Raw genomic sequence first — 13541 nt, forward strand, 5'->3', positions numbered from 1 at the left:
GCGCGAGGGTTGGGCAAGGGCAAGCGGGCACGAAGCAGTGGGGTAGGCAAGCGACAACGGATGGGACAGTCAAGTGCGGGAGGACGTGGATGAGTGGCCATGGTCGAGCCCTTGCGGCAGCGCGATCGACAAAGAGACAAACGAAGGAGGAGGAAGAATGAGTGGTGGTAATTGTATCTTAGCACCGGCCCACTCCGCGCCGGCCTGTCTACCAGCGCCGGCTCGCTCCGGCCAGCTATCCACCTCACCCGATGACAGGCGGGGCCTACCTGTCATCCGCCACCTTTGGCCAACCGTGCCCGACTCGAACTCGAGTCTGAGCCGGACCGCGTTGCCCCCACGTTGTGGCGCGTACACCTAGGCTGCCTCCCCGAGCCTAAAAAACCCGTCGCCGCCCTCGAAGCCCCCACCAAACCCTAGCGCCCTCGCCTCGTACCCAGCGCCGCCGCCGCCGCCGCCCGAGCTCGAGCCCTACTCGCTAGCCGCCGCCGCCGATCTCCTCTATCACCGCCTTCCCGTCGACCACATCATCAGCCAAAGCACCGCGAGAAGGTGAAGAAGCTTCCTGTGAAGACCCCGTGCACTCGCGTGCCTTTTTCGTGTGCATGGGGTCGCCGTGCCGAGCCACCTCTTCGAGCCACGTGCCACCATCGCCACCTAAACCACCGCAAGAACACCCTAGTCACGTTCATCATCTCCCTAACTCACTCTTGAGCCAAACACCATCGCGAACGGTGGCCGGATGCTTGTTTTCGAGCTAATTCTGGCAAGGCCGCCGCTCATCGCCACCGTGCGCTGCCACCTCCATCTTGGCCGACCGCCGCCATCCGATCGAGCACCAGCGGCTTAAATCTAATCTGACCGAAGTCAATACCGGTCAACCCCGCCCCTGCTCTATTCTTTTTTCTAAAGAACCCATGTAAAGTTTTACAGTTTTTGCACTCAAGGTCCTACTCACTTCAAAAGTAATTAGATTAGATCCTTTTTCTTCTATTTAGACCCCTGCTCTTTTATAAAATCCCACCCGCCATCCTAGATCTGTTCTTTTACGTGTTAGACCTTCTATTTATATGTTTAATTAAATTTTAACCCTCGGTTTCTTTGAAGTTAGGTATTGGAAGTTTAGTTTTCTCGCATTCAAGCCCCTGAACCTTGTTTAGCTCATATCTTTAGCATTTTAAATCCGTTTTAAGCGATTCTTGCGCCTATGAGTTTGTGTTGACGCATAGATTAGTTTTATGATCCTATTTTGCTATGTTGCTACTATTTGCTATAATGTTTTATTATTTTAATTCTTTGTTTGCTTGTACGTACTTGTTTGATGCACATAGAAGGATCGCCGATCGAGGGATTCGAAGAGCAAGACTTTGAAGACTTTGAGCAGCAAGAGCAAGTTCAGGAAAGCAAGTCATGTACTTGATCATAATTTGATCCTATGTGACCTTTGCTTTTATGTTCAATACATATATGCTATGCACTTTAAGTATATAAAGATGATGGGTCCTATTTAAGGTGTGCCTAGTTTTATCCCTGCACCTTGATCAATCTGGGTTTACTTTAATGTTGGGTAGTTCTTGCTTAGTTGCTCTAACTGAGTATGGTGGTATTAATGAACCAATGCTTAAACTTGTTTTATTTACGCTATACCTTCCATTAATACAAGATCACCATACTTAATTGAAACATGAACAACCACCCATGAAAATAGTACAACCATAAAAATTACATGGCTCTGATCTTGGCTAATTAATTTGAGACTCTAGTCTGGAGTAATCTAACCGAAAGGGCAAGAGGGGAGGCGTTGATGGGGTATAGCCAGGCCCTCAAGCTGATCTGCTCTATGGTAGCTTAGCAGTCTTGAGAGAAGTTTATGCTCTGCTTCGACCTGAAACCTTAGCGGGTTACTACTTATTAGGTAATTTTTGTAAAAGCTTCGTAGCGTCTCTATGCAATCACACCTTGAAAGTGTGGTATTGCGCTTGGCCCGCACAACATGATTGGGTCTAAAATTCTTTTGAACTTTTACGCGACTTGTGGTGAAAGTGTACAACCTCTGCAGAATGTAAAATTATTATAACAGTCGTGCTCACGATCAAGAGCGGCCTCGACCCTTACATGATTAATTTATCAGAAGTTAAATTAAATTAATGTTATTTATTGATGTTATCTTTATTTATGTTCATTCTTAATGTACTTAGTAATTGCTAATAAAACTTGACCAACCAATTAAAATACTGAAATGCTGTTAAACTTTAGCCTATCCTTGAATAGCCTTACACTACACATTTCTCCATGCTTGCAGAGTAACAACCATAAGTGTACTCACCCTTACAAAAATCGCTGCTCAGACCAAGTCAACTTTGAGAAGTTTCCTTAAGACTTTGAAGAGTTCTAAGCGAACGTGTGCCACCAGTCAACTGCTCGTGGTGTCATCGTCATCGTTGGAGTTCCGCTGCTAGAATAAAGACTCGATTTGATATTCGAATTAAAGATTTTCTATCAGATAATTAATTTAATACTCTCTCTTTACGTTTTGGTATTGTATATAATATTTAATGAAGTCATTGTATATGTGAAACTTGATCCCGATGCACATATAATTTATTTATCTGATTTTACCTTTAAAATCAGGTGTGGGAGAAATCAGCGGTTGGATACCGAAGGGTCGAGACTGGTGCTGGAACTTGGATGGCCGAAGGCATATGCCTGAGTGCCTGACCGCCTGCAGCTGCTGAAAGGCAAGCGTGCCGGTTGGTCCGTCCCAGTTGCCAAGCAGGGGCACAGTATGTTCAAGTCAAAGACCACAAGCGCAAGGGATCGCAGTACAAGATTCCGATGGGGTGGAGGTGAAAATGTGAAATCCATCAGATCATCATCAGGGCACCAGGTATATGCCCTGTACCGCTGTACGAAATAGTGAAATACAGCAGCAAGACGAAAAGGCGAACAGGCTGCAAGATCCTTTGTCTCTGTCTCTAGCAAGATGTACGCGCAAGAGTTGAAAATCTTTTGTCCATCGATGCCCGTATATATTTTTCTTGTAGCACATCACGCAGCGATCAGAGGTATCTCCGTGCTGCCGTTCGCATGACGAAGCTTCACTTGCGTGGTTGACCGCTAGTTTACGCGCTCGAGGATTTGGGTTATCATGCAAGCAGCAGCAGCAGCAGCAGTGACAGCTTGTTGATCGTGAAAGTGTCCACAGGTGATGAATCGTGAGACAAAATTGACGTCGCCTGTCACAAGCAAAGACTGAGATAGAGCAGTTTGGTAGACGTGACGGGGCTGAGCGCGGCAGGGGTATTACTAAACTTAATGTCACATCATCATATTCGAAATAACTAAACATGAGCTAATTATAAAACTAATTACATAGACGGAGGCTAACTCCCGAGACGAATCTATTAAGACTAATTAATCCATCATTAGTACATATTTACTGTAGCATCACATTGTCAAATCATAAAGTAATTAGGTGTTGGAGGGAAATATTAACGACATCCTAATGCCGCTTAAAGCAACAGTCATGAAGGCCCAGGCCCACCTGCGGTAATTACGACTACCGTCGACCCAGTAGAGGCAGAGAACATCCCACACCGTCTCGCCCGACCCGGGGCCCCGGGGTCGGACAATCCCGACCCCTCGATGGCGGGACTCCGCCTCGCCCGACCGCGGTCCCAGGGTCGGGAGCGCCCGACCCCTCGCCGCAAGGCTCCGCTTCGCCCGACCTGGAGTCCCGGGGTCGGACGCTCCCGACCCCTTGAAGACTAAACTCCACCTCACCCGACCCAGGGGACCGGGGTCGGGAGCGCCCGACCCCCACCACAGAAACTCCGCCTCGCCCGACCCTGGGCGTGGGGGTCGGACTCGCTCGGGTCCACAAGACGAATATTCGGCTCGGGCGCGGACTGGAGGATCAGGATGACGATCTCGTGGGTCCCCTTATCGACCTCGCCATAAATGCGCCGCGGCCCTGTCAAGCCAAAAGGGAGCGGCGTCCCCGACGTAATCGGTCTCGAATACCGATGCGCGGCCGTGCGGCGTGAGCTGCAGTGGCCGCGGCTCCTTCTGATTCGCCACAGAGTACTCATGAGCTGCGCCAAACGGCACAGGAGGGCGCATCGCTTGCTCTCGCGCCCCGTGCTCCCAACGGCAGTTTCAGGGATGCGACGTCCGGGTCTTACGGTAATTAGCAGGGCAACAGAATCGGACCTCCTCCCCGGCGAGCACGGATGCCAAGGCTAAGGCTCATCATCACGCTCGACGGCGACGGCGACCAGGGAGATCATCGACAAGATCGGGAAGGAATCGCCCTCCCTCGCCGGACGCGCTGACAGGGATCGGAGGCCGGAGCAAGAGCGGCAGCCTTGGGACCTTCCCCTTGTATTATTTTTCTACTTAGCTTATCCTTTCTACCTCTCCTCCGGACGCCTGGCTCAACTGTAACCCCGAGCTCCTTCTTGCGCTATAAAAGGAGGACCGGGTGTCCTGGGACGGGAGGACTGAGACTCTTTCTCTGAAGCAAACAGTACACACTCACACTCCCTTAGAGCACAAGCACGCTCAAGAGACCTGGGATCAGTTCCCTCTCTCGCCCATCTGTAACCCCTACTACAGAACCCCGCGTGGGTAACACGAGCAGCCTCGATACTGGACGTAGGGCCTCCTTTGCCCGAACCAGTCTAACCCCGTGTCTCCCACGCCACCATCCGAAGCCTCACACGCATAAAAGAAATCTACTAGTCTAGAGTCTCGATCCGCAAATCTTGACAACGACAGTTGGCGCGTTAGGTAGGGGACCTTTGCGCGTACATCACCGGCTTCAGATGGCCAACCACGACGCCGATTCCAACGACGAGAGTCACCACCCCTCGCACGAGCGCTCCATGGCCGACGTGCGCTCCGAGGGATCCAACGACGACGGCGCCGAAGGGAAGCAGCGCGCTCCCCCACTGCGCGCCGCAGCTACGACTGAGGCCCTTGTCAGGGTCGCCCTTGTCAGGGTCCCGGTGCCCCACCAGGAGGACGAGCACCGCCGCAACGAGGGCGGGGCGCGTTATCGAGCCCGCGACGTCCAGCGGCGCATCTGCGGGGACGAGGGTCATCCCCAACTCTTCGCACGCGCCAGCCAGAATGTCGCCGCTGCGGCAGCCCTACTCCGACGACTCCCCGATCCGGCAACGCCCGAGGAGCGACGGGCCCGCCAGAAGGTACGCGATTTGCTTGAGTGTGCAGCAGTCCAGCAGGCAGAAAGCTCCGCGTCCCGGCGCTGCACACACGGCGCCAGCAGGGTCACACCCTCTGCGCCTATCAAGAGGCGTGGAGGATCTGCCCATCAACCTTCCTCCCATGGGGGAAACCGGGCCTCGCCCATTCGACGGACTCCAACACGTGCGGGCGATGGGGTTTCATCCGTCCCTCGCCGTGTCGGCCCCATCCGCGATGCCCGTGACGCCTTGGACACGCGGAGGCGCTCCCGTGCGGACAGGGAGGATAGAGCCGACCGTGGCTACCGCGTACACCGTGGTGGTCGCCACGACGGTGGAGAAAATCGGAGCCCAAGCCCCAACCTAACGGGGCCCAGGGCCTTCTTCGCACGCATCCTGAACGTGCCGTTCCCAGCGCGCTTCAGACAGCCCACCAATGTGGCCAAATACTCTGGGGAGACGAACCCCGGGCCTTGGCTTAGCGACTACCGGCTTGCCTGTCAGGCTGGTGGAGCGGACGACGACCTGTTCATCATTCGCAACCTCCCACTGTTCTTGGCCGACTCGGCGCGAGCCTAGCTAGAACATGTCCCGTCAGGTCGGATCCGTAACTGGAACGACCTAAGAGAGATCTTTGTAGGGAACTTCCAGGGCACATACAAGCACCACGGGAACTCCTGGGACCTCTGGAGCTACCGCCAGGAGTCGGATGAGACTCTCCGAGGGTACATTCGACGCTTCTCCATGAAGTGCACCGAGCTCTCCAACATCGCCGACGCCGACATCATCGGTGCCTTCCTGGCAGGGACCTCCTGTAGATCTCTTGTCCACGAGCTGGGGCGTGTAGGCCCACAGACCACCAAGGAGCTCCTCGACATCGCCACCGACTTTGCCTCGGGCGAAGAGGCCGTCAGGGCGATATTCGATCGCTCCGAGGGCAAGGCAAAGAGGGAGGAGGATGCCGACGAAGGCGCCTTCACTCACCAGAAGAAGAAAAAGGCCGCGGCGGAACCCCGAAGGCTGCGGAGGGGCTCAAGCACGACGACGGATGAGGACGATGACGATGAAGATAAGGACGATGATGAAGAAAGCTCTTCCGCTCTATGAGGAGTGCGCGGCAAACGAAGTATGAGTCGACCGCATCTATTGCGACGTTAGGTACATCCCGTCACCTCCGCCTTTCTCCGGAAACCGTACGCACGATCTCTTTTTAACCGTAGAGACCACCGCGCCTCCTATCCCACGAGCTCGGCGTTTTCTGCCGCTTCTACTCCCGGAGGTCATGCGCACAACTTCGTCTGCAAGCGGACCAGGACCCGCTCCGGTTAAAAAAGGGATACAGAGCTGAAAACACTCTTACGGCCCATTACGGTCCAGGGGTTCGAAGGCTGGCCCTCCAGAGGGTTCGAAAGCTGCCCCAGGACATCCCCCGAGCAAGGGGTGAGAAGGGACGAGTCCGCTAGCGGCCACCACCCAGGCGAGCGAAAGCCAAGGGCGTCCCGACCTCACGTTTGAGCCCGGGCTGGCGTCTAAGTTCATGGTTTTTCCTCGAAGAAAGGCAACGAGCCCCCGAATCCGATCGAACGGACTCGGGAACTATATGAACTGGCCAGCCGGAATCTGGAGTACGCCACCAGCTTGGCCCGAGCCGGACTGTGGCGGATCCACTTCGGATTTGCTTGATTAGTCATGATTAAGCCGCCTGATATGCGACTCTCATGCCTTAATCAAGTAAACACGAAGTGCCGTCGGATTTCATCCGATTTAACCACTTGAACAGGACCAAATAGCAAACTCACACGAACGTGAGCGGTTTCAGAGAAACAACAATTCCACCGAGTTAGCAAAATAACCATTTAGTTTGGCCATAAAATAACATCAGAGTTTACAAGGTTCAGAAGAAAAACAACAGAAGGTAAAACAACGCGCGGAAGCTACTTCCTCGGGGTCGGATATCCCTGGTGAGGCCAACCGGGACATCAGTGATCCCTCTCCTCGTCGTCCGAGGAAGGATCCCACTCAACCGTCCAACCCGGAGGGAGTTGGGGTGGCCAAGTGCCAGCAGAGGGAGGCTCAGAGGCAGCAACTTCACCTGAAAAAGAAGAGCCACAACAAGGCTGAGCTACTAAGCTCAACAAGACTTAACCGACAGGGAGTACGCTACTCCAACACTTCTAGACATGCAAGGCTTTTTGGCTGAGGGGTTTGTTTGCCAACAGCGCTAGGCGTATCCCTACTTTTAGGTTTTAGCTCAGGTTCTAAGTTCATTATCCGGTCTAGGTTTGCAATCTACTCTAAACAGACATAGAACCAACCAAGGTATAAACATCATCATCAAGACCATATCATCATCAGATTCCTTTATTACTCAGGGTGACATAGCGATCAAGCAATCTCAAACTGTGAGAGGCAGACGAATCGATTCGAGTTTCTTAACCATGCATGGCGAACCTAATCTCACGACATCCGCGCACCACAAGGGTCGCTTCCTGTGTCGGCCGTCCCCATCAATTCCCAGGCGCTTGTCAGGTCCAAACTTCCCTTGGCATGCAATGCTCCACAGTCCCGGTCTCTACTGTACTGTGACCGCACTTGTACCCACATGATGCACCATGGGAACCTCGTTCCAGGGACAGCAGGGGTATAAGCCACACCCTAGTTCAATCAGGTACTAGGCTTCCCCATCCCATACTAGGTATGAGATTAGTACTTTCAAACACTTGATCACGAACACCACCACTGTCGGGCCTTAACAAGTTTCATAGACAGACGGGGCGATCAACCGACCACAAAAGAGTTACCCAAAAACCCTACCCCGTCCATCGTCCTTATAGTTGCAACAGAAGAGAAAACAACCAATTCCTACAACTCGCGAGTGACAGGAAATCACTCGGCTTTTACCGTTTCCTATTTAAGCAAAGCATCTACTCAGTCCAACAGCTAGTGTTCAGATCAAGGGAGCTAAGTTATGCATCTAGAGTTCCAAACAACTCCTATACGTAAATGCACAAGCATGTTAAAGAAGGCATGCGCAAGTTTGGTGAAACACAGGGGATTCATGCATCCGGGGCTTGCCTTCGAGCAAGGAGGAGGGAAGCTGCTCGTCTGCTTGGGCGGCTTCGGCTTCTGGAGGCAGGAGCTCGGCTACACCTTCGTCTTCTGGCGCCGGGTGCAGCTCGTAGAAGCTGTCGGCGAGACGCAGCTCTACACGAGTGCAATGCATTGGTTAGCATTTAGACGGTTATTTCAACAGCAACACTTGCAAGTTTGAGCCCAGAAACTTGCGGCAAGTTACAGGAGGGTGGGGAGGTTCGCTTGAGTTGGTGGAGACCAAGATAAGGGTCGGATGGGAAGTAACTTATGATCTGACCCTTAACCTATAGGAATAGATGTGCTAGGGATCCTCAGACTTAACGCTGAAAAGTCCCCAAGTTTTACACATACACCCTCGGTTCAAGTAAAAAGATACAGCCGAGTCCTCGGGCGAGGCGAAGAAAGGTCGACGGATAAGACAGGGTCGGGTGAGATGGAACCGGGGTCGGGCGGATAGGAGGCGTCGGACGAGGCGAACAAGGGGTCGGTAGCTTACCTTCGTCTTACATATGAGGCTTGGGGTCGGGAAAGAATAGGCTTGGGCGGAAAGACTAAGGCTTGGGACAGCGGCGAGGATGTCCGGTGGTAGTCCGGCGGCGGCGGTGCTTCTTGTGGATCACAAGCAAGCTCTTGTGCAGCACGAGGAGCAGTGGCTGGTGGATTGGGGAAAAGGTGGGGGTTTGAGCGGAGAGGAGAGTTCCTTAGACTTAGGCGGTGGCGCTGTGAGCACGAACAGGGAGCAAACGGGAGGGCAGCGATGGCAAAGGGGAACTCCGGTGGGGCTCCGGCCTTCCCTTTTTATAGCTGCGCGGAAGAGAGAAGGGTGAGCGGCGCGAAGGCCGGGGAAGAGCGATGGAGTGCTCTGCCGGGGCGACGATTGAACGATGAGGGCGGTGGAGCAGGACTTCGGGGATGACACCAGCGGTCATTGGGCACCGATGTCAGGGCGGCGCAGGCGCGGGTTTGCCGGTGGTTGAGATTTGGCAGAGGTGGGCGTCGTCGTGCGGTGGATCTGATGGAAGTGACCGGGGAAACGGCGCTAGAAACAAGGGCGCACAGGTGAGAAGACAGGCGACTGCGGTCGCGCGGGCGAGCGCGGAGCAACAAATTATCGGGGCGGAGCTTCTGACAAGGCGGAAAAGGAGCTGTCGCTGCCACGGTCTGGGTTGGCGGAGGAGGAATCGTCGCGTAGCGAGGACCGGGGCGGCGCGACTGTGGAGGGGTGACGGAAAAAACGGGCGGCATCGGGCTCTGCAGCCGGGATCTGGCGATGTGATGATGGGCGCGGGCGGCGAGGAGCTGCAGAAAGGGTGGCAGAGGAGCTTCCGCTGCGATTGGGGAAGGGGGCGCGAGAATCCATCCGGTCGTGGCCGGCGACGAGGCGGAGCGGCGGGCGTCGGAGAAGTTGAGCTACGCGGCAAGGGAACTCTGAAGCGGGCATGCAACTCGAGTGCGCCTGTCGCGGGAGATCTGGGAGAAAGATCTCGTGGGTCCATCGGTCAGTCTCGGTGGTCCACGGCTCAAATTGAAGGGAGGCGTTGCGGGAAGACTTAGAAAGATCCGACGGTGGGTTGGGGGTCGGCGGGGTCGGAACTGGGGAAAACACGGCGAGGGGTCGGATCACCGGGGGTCGGGAGATCTGGAGGTTGAGCACTTAGGCTTGGTAAACTGAGACAGGTGATCAGGGACTCGGATTAAGATTAACGCGAAGGATTTTAACCGAGGTCGTTACACGGACCCCCCCGAACGTGGACCGGGACTCCACTCGAACCGATCTGTTCGCAGCTCAACGAGCACCACGGTTCGTCCAACGAGGATAGCATGGCACAGCTCATCCCCTCCGTCCCAGCGAACGGATGCTTGAAGGGTAACGATCAAAAGCCGATCTAGCCTCCCGATCGGTCTCTTGCAACGCGCGGGGGCTCGGGGGCTAGCGTCGCAACCCATGACCACGCGTGTGGTCGCGATTTGAGGACTCGAGGCGGGAGCGCCCTACGGAGCAATGAGGAGTCCTCCCGCGCCAAGTCATCCACAGGACACCTCTCTTAATCAAACTCCCTAGCCCAGCCGGACCAACAACACTCCCTATCCCTGATCAACCGTAGCTTGCAGGGCGAGCAGAGATCCCCGACGAGCGACGAAAAAAGCCTCTGGAGGAGCATCTTTGCTCCACCACAGGCTCGGGGGCTACTGTTGGGGGGAAATATTAACGACCTCCTAATGCCGCTTAAAGCAACAGTCATGAAGGCCCAGGCCCACCTGCGGTAATTACGATTACCGCCGACCCAGTAGAGGCAGAGAACATCCCACTCCGTCTCGCCCGACCCAGGGCCCCGAGGTCGGACAATCCCGACCCCTCGATGGCGGGACTCCGCCTCGCCCAACCGCGGTCCCAGGGTCGGGAGCGCCCGACCCCTCGCCGCAAGGCTCCGCTTCGCCCGACCCGGAGTCCCGGGGTCGGACGCTCCCGACCCCTTGAAGACTAAACTCCGTCTCGCCCGACCCAAGGGACCGGGGTCGGGAGCACCCGACTTCCACCACAGAAACTCCGCCTCGCCCGACCCTGGGCGCGGGGGTCGGACTCGCTCGGGTCCACAAGACGAATATTCACCTCGGGCGCGGACTGGAGGATCAGGATGACGATCTCATGGGTCCCCCTATCGACCTCGCCATAAATGCGCCGCGGCCCTGTCAAGCCAAAAGGGAGCGGCGTCCCCAAGGTAATCAGTCCCGAATAACGATGCGCGGCCGTGCGGCGCGAGCAGCAGTGGCCGCGGCTCCTTCTGATTCACCACAGAGTACTCATGAGCTGCGCCAAACGGCACAGGAGGGCGCATCGCTTGCTCTCACGCCCCGTGCTCCCAACGGCAGTTTCAGGGATGCGACGTCTGGGTCTTATGGTAATCAGCAGGGCAACAGAATCGGACCTCCTCCCCGGCGGGCACGGATGCCGAGGCTGAGGCTCATCATCACGCTCGATGGCGACGGCGACCAGGGAGATCATCGACAAGATCGGGAAGGAATCGCCCTCCCTCGCCGGACGCGCTGACAGGGACCAGAGGCCGGAGCAAGAGCGGCGGCCTTGGGACCCTCCTCTTGTATTATTTTTCTACTTAGCTTATCCTTTCTACCTCTCCTCTGGACGCCTGGCTCAACTGTAACCCCGAGCTCGTTCTTGCGCTATAAAAGGAGGACCAGGGGTCCTGGGATGGGAGGACTGAGACTCTTTCTCTGAAGCAAATAGTACACACTCACACTCCCTTAGAGCACAAGCACGCTCAAGAGACCTGGGATCAGTTCCCTCTCTCGCCCATCTGTAACCCCTACTACAGAACCCCGCGTGGGTAACACGAGCAGCCTCGATACTGGACGTAGGGCCTCCTTTGCCTGAACCAGTCTAACCCCGTGTCTCCCATGCCACCATCCGAAGCCTCACGCGCATAAAAGAAATCTACTAGTCTAGAGTCTCGATCCACAAATCTTGACAATGACATTAGGCTTAATAGATTCGTCTCGCAAATTAGCATCCATCTGTGCAATTGGTTTTGTAATTCGTTTATGTTTAATACTCCTAATTAGTATCTAAACATTCAATGTGACAGGAATTTTAGGAGCTCCTAAAAGACCAAACAGGATCCGAAAGTCACTGCTTACCTGCTGGAGCACGGAAAATTAGGGGTGCAGCAAGGAGGAAAGGCGCGGCCGGGGGTTGAAGATGACCCTGACGTGCGGGTCCCACACGTTAGTGGTAGAGGAAAGGGGAGAGATCTCTAACATGGAGAGGGCTAGGTACCATTGTCATTTTTCATACTCAATCCATGTGCAAGGACTTAGCCTGCGATGCAAGCAAAATAGATATAGATTCCATTTTAAGGATAGCACCGTGCATCCAAAAGATGGAAAATGGTTACGAGCTCCTTTGTTAGTGCTCCCGCTGCATCTTCTCCTGTAGTTTTTGCGGAAGCCCTAACAAATAGAGAAGCAAAAAACGGCTCCATGGAACACTAGAGGAATCGTAGCCATTTTCTATTGAGAAGTCGGAGAGAGAAAAATAGCTCCTTTGGCTGCTCTAAGTTTTAGGAGGAGCCAAAGGGGATAACTATACTACTTTAAGCTACCTGCACACCCGCCCTTCGCTAGTCGGCTAGTCCCTTGCCCATGACCGGTTATGAGATTTGGGAGGTCCGGAGCGAAAGTAAAACTCGGAGCCCTTTAATATAAACATTATAACAAATATGTATGAAATGTTACCAATAAATACTTAAATGTATCTAAATGCAATATTCATATCAAATTATTTATACATATTATCTTAAAAGTTTATTCTAACATTTCTCGATGCAAAGTCACTTATGATAGGGTTGATATCAATCTCACCCAACAATTTCTTCTCGATGCATAATGTTGCCAAACCATTTAACCTCTCTTGAGTCATTGTTGACCTCAAATAGTTCCTCAATAACTTCATCTTTGAAAAGCTTCTTTCAGCCGATGCGACAGTCACTGGCACAGAAAATAAGAGTTGGTAAGCAATGGAGACATTAGAATAATAATCACATCTCTGACATTCTCGAAAATCTTCATAGCAGACATTATGCCATCTAACAAAGTGAATTTCATAATCTTTAATTCAGAAATAAGATCATATACCTCAATATCAGATGGACCATCAAAAGAAAAAATTTCTACAAATTTAGTGCAACATTCTTCAAGTTCATTATCATCTAATGACTTCAAAGTGATTGAGCTCAGTAAAAATCCGAATATATCTTTAAACACCATGAGTTCTTCAAATCTAATCTTCAAAGAAGTGATCGCCATATCAACCAAAACAAAAATTTCACTTCAGAAGTCTTCTCAGCTTCAAGAATTTCTTCTTGGCAATTACTTTCATCAAACTGTTTCTTCCTCGTAGCATGACATTTTTCTAGAAATAATACCTTTACACCCATTTCTGTTGCAATACCTTTAGCGATGATCAGATTAGAAGAAAACCCCTCATTTCTGTAATTCTCAAAGTATTGCGTTATACCTTATATTTGCTACAAAGTAGAGTCAATGTACATGGTTGACGATTGCAACTTCTTGCTCACTTTATTTATAGCAAATAAAATATATTACCAGATAACCGTACCAAGTAGAAACTCAAAACTGCCAAGTGTATCAAATAAATTTTTTGCATCACTTTTATCCTTAGGTTCAATGTTAGAAGCATGATGTAACTCAAACAATATCTTATTG

This window comes from Setaria viridis, chromosome 9 (genome assembly GCF_005286985.2).
Source record: "Setaria viridis chromosome 9, Setaria_viridis_v4.0, whole genome shotgun sequence".
Lineage (NCBI taxonomy): Eukaryota > Viridiplantae > Streptophyta > Magnoliopsida > Poales > Poaceae > Setaria > Setaria viridis.